Consider the following 9,779-nt stretch of genomic DNA (forward strand, 5'->3'; position numbering starts at 1 on the left):
CAAGAGATGGGAACTTTTGCAGTTAGAACCAGATTTTCAAAACATCTACATGGAACGACCATTATTTGCGTATACGAGAAGTAAGAACTTAAAGGAGCTGCTTAAACCCAAAAAACCACTGGATCGCGGGGATACGATTGGAATGAAACGTTGCACAAATTGTGTTCACTGTAACAATGTTACAGTGCAACATTCTTTTACATCCCCACAAAGGTGAAAAAATCAAACTAAGATATAAAGGAGATTGCAACACCAACAACGTGGTATACGCTATAAAGTGTCCGTGTGGATCACTTTATGTTGGCAAACCTGAAAGAAAATTGAAAACAAGAATTACTGAACATAAAAGTCGAATATGCAACAAAACTACCTCGTCAGCACTAGCTACACACTGGACAGAGAATAAACATACTATAGCTCAGCTAAGTTTCCAAATAATAGAGATAGTTGAGGTTCAACCAGGCTTACATATAAACAAGAAACTACTCCAAAGGGAGATGTTTTGGATTAAACGATTGGGTACAATGACCCCGAGGGGTCTTAATGACCGGATGGAAATGAGCTATTTTTTATAGGCTGATTCTCTATAGACTGCTGTTATGATGAATATTAATATGCATGTTATGAAATATCATCATTTGATGCTCTATACTTTTATTTTGGAACTTTGTTCCTCACTATCTCTCACATACAGTACTTAATACTCATTATTATTATTTTACTATCATTTATCACCTTTTTGTTTGAGGGCATGATTAGCACGTTTTATTTTCATTTTCATTTTTATGCTGAATATTTGATCTTGAATACGTTTATTAATTAATGACTCCCAGTTAGACAATATTGGGATAAGCAACTATGAGAGCCCGTATTCCTTAGTTTAGTGGAGTTAGTCAATTTGTTTCTAGGTCTTCGGTGAACAATAAAGTTTTGTTCACGGTAAGGTGATTGCGGTCTATGTTTTGATGCAGGTACCAATGAAATTACTAGTTGTTTCACACATCATGTCGTTCGAAATAGGAACCAGGTGATTGGAGACATAACTGACAGCATTGTGGGTAAAAACAGCAGGTTGTGGAGGCTAATGGCGGCGCTACAGGTTTTCCCCGTTTGGATACTCTGAGGTACGTTGCGCTGTATTAGAAGCACACATTTTTAAGCCATTTGAACTCTTAAGATATTGGCTGTTAACGGTGGCGGGTTTGTTGTTTCTTGATTTTAGACATCAGCTTTCCAAACTAGCGGTGCGAGCACTGAGAATATTTGTAATCGTTACGAGGTACGTGCCTTTAAAGCAATTCACATAGCGTCCGTTTCAGATAACTAGTTAGCAATGAAACTCAAATATCTCCAACTTGTCTAACTGCAGGAATCAGAACCCCATTTTTCGAGTGATGCAACACATACGTATGTGGTGTGTAGTCTGATGACGGTTTCTTGTATTGTATTTTCCACAAGGAGGTGTACTTTTAGAAAACTAAGGTGGTCTGATTTGTTTGTTTTGTACATATAGGTGTGATGATCACAATTATTGATGCTGCATAGTAAGTTGGTTTTCATACATTGATTTTGTTATAGCGTGTTGGCTTAAGAGCGTGATGATAAACTTGTCTCTCACCGATTAGATCTAGGAAGAAGTATATGTTAAGAATATCATTTTTGGAAAGAAGCCTTCGTGCTTTACTTGAGTAACTGCGGCTCATGAATTATTTATGAATTATGTTTTTGCACAATTTCACTTTGGTGATGGCTTTTCTTATGGATGCATCTTTGATTCACATACATATAATTAATTGTCTCTTGCTTGAATTCATGATATTTGATGTATCTTGTCCAGTGTAAATATATAGATGTACTTATGGTTCGACATATGTGCCTGCAAATAGAAGTTTATATGTGTTTATTGTTTCTGAATTACAGTGTGGCCCCTGAAGAAGGGACTGTGGTGAGTCCCGAAATGCATTGGGCAATGACCATCCACATCCTCTAAAGAAAAGTTTTATTAGTAGTACTTACATTCTTTGTTTAACCATTATGTAATTGTTTTTGATGTTGTTACACAATCAGTATCACTGCTTATAAATACTTGAAAAAGAACACATTTTTTAGAAAAATCTTGAAAATAAAATTGAACACATGTAATGGTGAAATGTTAAAGATATTGGTTTATTTTATGTAAACTTATGGTATATCCACTAATAGTTGTGCATATTTGAAGTCTAGCAGGTAGTTAGCCAGCTAGCCCCCACTTACCTTCACTGAGTGGCATTTTCAAACACATAATTTAAAAACCACCTTCACTAAAAGGTGGGTCATTAAATTTAAAGTTTAGAGAGACTAAACTCCATTTCCCTATCTTGTCCCAATGGAAAGTTACGCTTGTAAGATATTACAAGGCAGCTCCTATTTTAACTTATAGGACAGCCTTTCAAAAGTAAAAAACGAAATACACAGCATTTCATTATCAAGACATGTAGCACACACCAGTATATGTTCTACCTTTCACATACCCTGCACACAGGGCTAACTTATGCCTACCTTAAAGGTGTCTTACATGTAAGAAAAGAGAACGTTAGGTCAGCATGGCAGTTAAAAACTGTGCACGTAGATACTGCAGTGGCAGATCTGAGTCACCTTTGAAAGGCTACATGTGTGGGTGGCACAATCAGTGCTGCAGGCCTACTAGTGCATTTGATCTACAGGCCCTGGGCACTCACAGTGCACTTTACTAGGGACTTATCAGTAAATCAAATATGCCAATCATGTATGACCTATCGTAATCACAATTTACACAGAGAGCATATGCTCTTTAGCGCTGATCAGCAGTGGTAAAGTACCCAGACTCCTAATGCCAACAAAACAGGTAAGAAAACTAAGAGGCAAAAGGTTTGGGGATACACCTGTAAAAAGGGCTGGTCTAACAGTAATGTTATAGCCAGCTTTACCAATTCAAAGGATTTATCACCACAATTCCAAAGAATTCTCAGCGCTACGAGGCCTCCGGGTAGTAAAGCGCTTTATAAATTCCAATTTCATTTCATTTCATTTCATTTCAGAAATTAAACATGAAATAGCTACTCCTTTCCAATCAGGAATTACAGCTTAAAAGGTGTTTTAAGGGATGCCCAATGCTAGCCTATGGAACGAGTAGGACTCACAGCAGTGAAAAACTAATTTAGCTGTTTGTCTCCTTCAAGACCTGTAAAGCTTAAAAGTACATGTCTGACCTTTTACTTACACCCTGCCTATAGGGCTACCTAGAGCCTACCTTAAGGGTGACGTATATGTAATAAAAGGTGAGTTTAACATTTGGCAAGTCGTTTTAAATGCCAAGTCAAAGTGACAGTAAACTGCATACACAGGCCCTGCAGTAGCAATCCGAGACATGGTTAAGGGGCTATTTATGTGGGCGGCACAAGCGGTGATGCAGTCCCGCATGTAGCATTTATTTTACAGGCCCTGGGCATATGTAGTGCCATTTACTAGGGACTTATAAGTAAATTAAATATGCCAATCGGATATGAGGCAATGCTACCATGTTTTAGGGAGATGTTAACAGAAGCAACAGGACAACAGGACCTAGGTTCAGCACAACCAAAACACTAGTCCAGATAAGAGTAAAGATGGTGCAGCACACTTCCCGTGCCCGTTGTCCCTGGGCACAAATACAACACACAGATATGGAAACAGAATGGAAGACGTACTCAAAGAATTTACGCAGGTACTTGTAGTCTTGAATTTTCTTTTCTTTATTTGGGTAATTATACCAAAAAGGACATACACAGCCAACGCGTTTCGATACGTGTTGTAACTTTGTCAGGGCTGAAAACAAACATGACATAATATAAATTACTTACATTTATCATAAATAACACCTAATGTACAAAACATTTTTGCATCATAACCTTAAAGCACAAAATCAAGACGGAAGACACAACAAAACCTGTGTATTGTAAATAAGGATTAACATTAGCACACATAATGTGAAGGAATCTCGGCAGTTCTTCTGATGGGCCTTGAAACTAATACAGGACATATATCAGTTCATGTGTGATTATCAAACCTTCCCTACAAAACACATAAAACTAAGTTAAAAACAGTTGATCCTAGTATATGTATCATTATAAAGTGACATTGAGACTTCTAATAGGCTCCGGTGAGCTACCCAAACAAACATTGGGATTAAAGGGGGGGAGAAGAAAGAATAAATATGCAGGAAGAACAAAGGTGAAAAAAGTCATTCTAACACATGTCATACTGGTATAAAGTTGACATCTTGATATTTTCAAAGACAGAATGAGACTTGATACGTCTGTTATGCCTAAAAAGTGGGTGGCATTCTAGTGTACCTATCCGCGGCAAAGTAAAACCATATACCCCTAAATGGACAACTGCCCATAAATAGCTCTAAGTCTACAAATGCTCACCTAGATCTGTGTTGTTGGTTTAGAATCATAAATGACAAGTGAAGTACAGAGGACAGGCGTAGTATGAAGCAGGCACCGTAGCAGGTAACGGAAAATCCTGTGGGCCAACAAGAACACGAAGGAAAAAGAAACATATTTAGTGTTCAGAGAAATATAAAATTTTGTAGTGGAGAAAAAAACATGATAATTAATAATTAGGATTCCAAAAGGTTGATATATGTAGAAAGTGAACCAAGGTGGCAATAACCAGCATGGGACAAGAGAAATACCATCCCCGCCCTGTAAATCACAGAAAGAGAAACAGCAACAAGTAAGTCAATCCGCACCCATTTCTATTAAAACGGGAACATGCATAAAGATGCCTGACTAAAAATAGGGTGACAAGCCAACAAAGCTTACTCTATATGTTATCTTGAAATAGTGTTAACAGGGGCCCGATCACTGGATGACAATCCCGCGGAAGTGCAAGGACAGGTACACAGGAATATACAGGGCACTCCAAAAAGATATATATGGTGTGTACCAAAAATAAATGTAATAATTAGTTATTTGTTGAGATGGATTAGCGATAGTAGTCAATCCGCACCCATTTCTATTAAAACGGGAACATGCATAAAGATGCCTGACTAAAAATAGGGTGACAAGCCAACAAAGCTTACTCTATATGCTATCTTGAAATAGTGTTAACAGGGGCCCGATCACTGGATGACAATCCCGCGGAAGTGCAAGGACAGGTACACAAGAATATACAGGGCACTCCAAAAAGATATATATGGTGTGTACCAAACATAAATGTAATAATTAGTTATTTGTTGAGATGGATTAGCGATATTAGAGGGATAGCAGCATTATTGGTTGTGCTGTATCCCGACGAACCAAATGTAAAGGAGCACTTACCAAAAAGTATTCTGGGTAAGGCTGCTCAATGTGCCTGGTTCCAAAAGAAGTGAAGCGTGGCCTGCCGCCGTTGGTGGAACTAGATACTGATCGGTACAGAAATCTAGGAGCAAAATGTACAATTTGAAAAGACAGTTCTGGCTTATTTTATTAGAATTGCAAATGTGATTGCAAACACCTTCAAGACTACAAATTGAATGAATAAGGGGTCCAGGAGGGTCTAATTGGCCCATGCATGATGCGTAATCCTACCTGTAAGGTACTGCATTTACGAAAAAATAAAGCAAATGAATGGAAAAGAAGGGATATAAGGCACGAAATATCCACAGGATCTTACCTTGTCTCTGCGATACAGCTAGTGGTGGTATCTATGCAGGATGTCGCTCGCAACGTGCGTGGTACTCCTCAGTAATTGATGCGAAGTGTGCGCTTGGACTGTGTCGGAAATCTAGACAACAGCCCCCTGGACGTACTAATCTCCTGTGAGGAAAGATGTGTATGGGGAAAGACGTTTGTATTCAATAACATATGGTAAAGGAAACCAATGCCACCAAATAGCAGAATGTTAGTAAGAGTTGTTAATTAGTTGATGTACGTAATTGGACAATAACTTATCGTGTTCCGGTTCGCAACCGTCACTGGTGCCCCGTTTGTAGGTTATCAGAAGCGGGTAATCACCCAGAATAACTTTAAAAAAGGTGCCCCTGGACAATTGCATATAGGAGTTGACTGTGGGGAACACAAGCCCCCAGGCTAGTGATAACCAAATAACACATAAAGAAGGGAGGGCCACGTAGCTTCAAAACTAATGCTGTGCACAGAGAGTGTAAAGTAAACGAGGGAGTAATGGCACGTAGCTTCAAAACTAGCGCTGTGCACAGAGAGTATAAAGTAAAGGAGAGAATAATGTATCTCGGAATAACATAGATATTCTGGTAAGAGGTTAGACATTCTGGAATCCACTAATCCCCAAAACCTAGACCCATTAAAGAGTTAGAATTAAAATGGGGCATTTAGGTAAAACGGAGCTGCACTGTGTGAAAAATGTATAATGTGAACGATAGAATAATGCATCTCGAATTAACATGGATATTTTGTTAAAAGATTAGACATGCCGGTATCTACTGATCCCCAGAACCTGGACCCATTAAAGAGTTAGATTGAAAATGGGGCGCTACGGTAAAATGGAGCTGCCCTGTGTGGATAAAGTATACTGACCAGCAGCAAACGAGCTGGTCGCAAGAACTCACAAAACTAGCTAACCATGACTAAATAGGTTAAACTGTAACTTACCACAATCAGGGATGACGGTCTTCCGGCACCATAACGCAGGTTTGTAGCAGGATACGAAAAACTGGAAGCGGAAATCCTCATATTTAAAGGCCATTTCTCGCGTTGTATTTCAAATATCGGTTATAAATAAGAATAGAGATTTTAAAATATTAGGTAAGGCGAAGTGCCACCTGTAGATAACCTGTTGGTGGGACAATTGTAGCAAACCCTCCCTAAAATCTCGCATGTTTACCATCTTTTAGGAACCCTTCAGCCTTTCCAAAGTGACCCCGCACCTGGTAAAGCATCATCTGTAAACACGGTAGCAGGTAATATTAAAAGCCCTTAATCCCTTTTTTTGCCACCGCATCCAAGTCCGTTTTGTAATTCAAGTCTGCTTCGGACATTTCAGGTACAAAATACCCCCTTCAGTATATATGCTGTGAAAAACTACATTCGGATGTTATAACACCGTGTTTTGGTAAGCTGTATAGGAGAGGGTGTGGACTGAGTGTAGATTCTAATGATGATCCGTTTTAAATACACTTGAGGTCAAACCCTTTGATCTTACTATCACTCTTTTTCTTTTCTTTCTCCAGAACCAAAGGCCCTGATGAGAATCCTCGTACACCTGTAGGATTCGAAACGCGTAGGCCTTCCACCACCTTTAAGTCTGCCTGGGTGACAAGTTGACCTGAATTGTTTTGCCACTTTTTCACCCTTAGTTGTACATTACCTTATTCATCTTTTTGGTTGACTGCATCAAAAATTGTGATTATTTAAAACTTGTGTTAGGAATGTACAGTTTATGTAAATAATTCTATAACTAAACTTTTTAGAAATTTAGCAGACTGTGGCCTATTGCACTATTCTTGTGCTTGTCTGTTCACTGTAAATACTGTCCACTGTAATATATGAGTTTCTATGTCCCCCACTGTCCCTGTATGATTGATTGTTGTAAGCTTGTGACATGCCTGATAGAATGATAGATTTTTCCTTCCCACATTTTTTGTACCTAGCATGTAATACTGTTTAATTTTGAACCAATTGTTCTTTGATAACATTAAGCAAAATAATAAAAGCTACTGATCAGCTCCAAGCCTTGAATTTTACTTCAGGTTGAGTGTCTTAAATTGCTAAATGGTTACTTGTATCAGTACTGGCATCCCCTTCTTGTTGTTATAGATACTGGCTCAGCCATACTGATTAGAGCCACCCCTTTGTAGTTTTCTGGTATTTCAAATACCGGCACGCCCAAAGGCGAGAGGAAATAACATCGAAAGGGACGTAATGTTAAGCCGCTGATAGAAGGAGATGTGCATAGGTGGAGTGGTGGATAGAAACGAGGGACATCGTTATAAAGACTACCTTTAGACGGAGCAACTAGAGCGGCCATCTTTTCCCAACCAGATAAAGTGTGTCTGTGGTTCTATTGTATAATAAAAGAAAAAGAAAAAAGGAAACACAGAAGCAAAATATAAACGAAGAATCACACACAAAAACAAGGTATAAAAAGGAATCCATTGCACACCAAAAATTGCTCATTACCTAATATTTGTTCTGTCAAAATAAAATAATTTTTCAAGTTCAATTATTTTGAAATATAAACGTGATCTATTTCTTGTCCCACTGGTGTACACCTATATTAACTACAAAGCATTATTAGATGAGCGCACGAAATGGCAGTTGCAGTTAGCACAAGTTAATATTTGTTCAATTTTCGATTATCAATTTTAATTCATTAGCACCAATTGAGAACAGTGTGTAAATGAATATTTTTGTGATTGGCTGTTGTGATTCATTTGGGACATTTGAATTTTAGGTGTGAATAACACTTAGTATTCTAAGGTGACTGAGTATATAAACCGCTGGCACATACATCGAGAATCTCAAGTCAATCCTAATTCTCACCTGTATACATCAATTCAATACTCCTATTTACTGTAGGCACATAGGAAGTTATGGAGCTCCCTATCTGTATTGTGTCCCTTTAAAGTAGCCTGTAAGCGGCAAATCCATTTGGCCTCTTTCTGGCGTACTAATAGTTCCCGATTACCCCCTCGATCACCACATGGAATGTGTTCTATACCATGGAACCATAGGTTCCTGTCGTTGGGATGGACTTCATTATAGTGGGAGCAGAGGGGGTAGTGACTGTCGTTGTTTATAAGTGCCCTACGATATTCTTGGAGACGTATCTTTAGGGGACGTATCATGCTGCCAATACAGATAATACCACATTGGCAGCCAAGTATATAAACTACGTAGGTTGTATTGCTGTTAATAAATTGCTGGATATCATATCTCTTCTTGGTATTGTAACAAAAATTAGTAATTTTGTTACGACCAAATGGGCACATGTTACACGAGCCACAAACAAAAAAGCTTTCGGTTTAGCAGGTAACCAGATGGAAGTATTGGGTTTATCGTGTATGTAGCTAGAGCACAATGTTTCCCGCAGGGTCCTGCCCCTGCGGAAGGTCAAAATAGGGGTAGTATTAATACTCTTTTTCAGTCCTAGTACTTCAAATAAAAGGCCCCAGTTCTTTTTTAGAATGCCTCTCACTTTTTCACTATTGGTGTTATACTGAGTGACCAAGGCCACCGGTCTATGAGCTGTCCTGCTAGGGTCATTGCTTGGTCTGTCTTTGAGTGTATCATTTCTCCGGAGGCTCCTAGCTTTTGTGACAGCTCTAGACACAATTTACGGGGAATTGCCTTTCCTAAGGAACCTTTGCTCACAATCCATGAGGTTTTGAAGGTAAGCCTCCTCTTGGCTACAATTTCTACGGATCCTAGTCATTTCCCCATAGGGGATGTTATTTATCACTGATGGGGAATGTCACTTTATAATGATACATATACTCGGATCAACTGTTTTTAACTTAGTTTTATGTGTTTTATAGGGAAGGTTTGATAATCACACATGAACTGATATATGTCCTGTATTAGTTTCAAGGCCCATTAGAAGAACTGCAGAGATTCCAGCACCTGTCCTTGCACTTCCGCGGGATTGTCATCCAGTGATCGGGCCCCTGTTAACACTATTTCAAGATAACATATAGAGTAAGCTTTGTTGGCTTGTCACCCTATTTTTAGTCAGGCATCTTTATGCATGTTCTCGTTTTAATAGAAATGGGTGCGGATTGACTTACTTGTTGCTGTTTCTCTTTCTGTGATTTA

At 38.7% G+C, this 9,779-nt stretch overlaps 1 long non-coding RNA gene across 1 annotated transcript; it reads left to right on the forward strand.

Moving 5' to 3' along the window:
* Positions 1-1,065: 1,065 nt before the first annotated feature.
* On the forward strand, positions 1,066-1,430 carry LOC147711496 (uncharacterized). Its single transcript, XR_015295700.1, has 3 exons — positions 1,066-1,124; positions 1,223-1,279; positions 1,370-1,430. It is a non-coding gene; the product is annotated as an uncharacterized LOC147711496 (long non-coding RNA).
* The last annotated feature ends 8,349 nt before the right edge of the window (positions 1,431-9,779 follow it).

The sequence above is a fragment of the Lissotriton vulgaris genome, chromosome 5 (genome assembly GCF_964263255.1).
Source record: "Lissotriton vulgaris chromosome 5, aLisVul1.2, whole genome shotgun sequence".
Taxonomy (NCBI): domain Eukaryota; kingdom Metazoa; phylum Chordata; class Amphibia; order Caudata; family Salamandridae; genus Lissotriton; species Lissotriton vulgaris.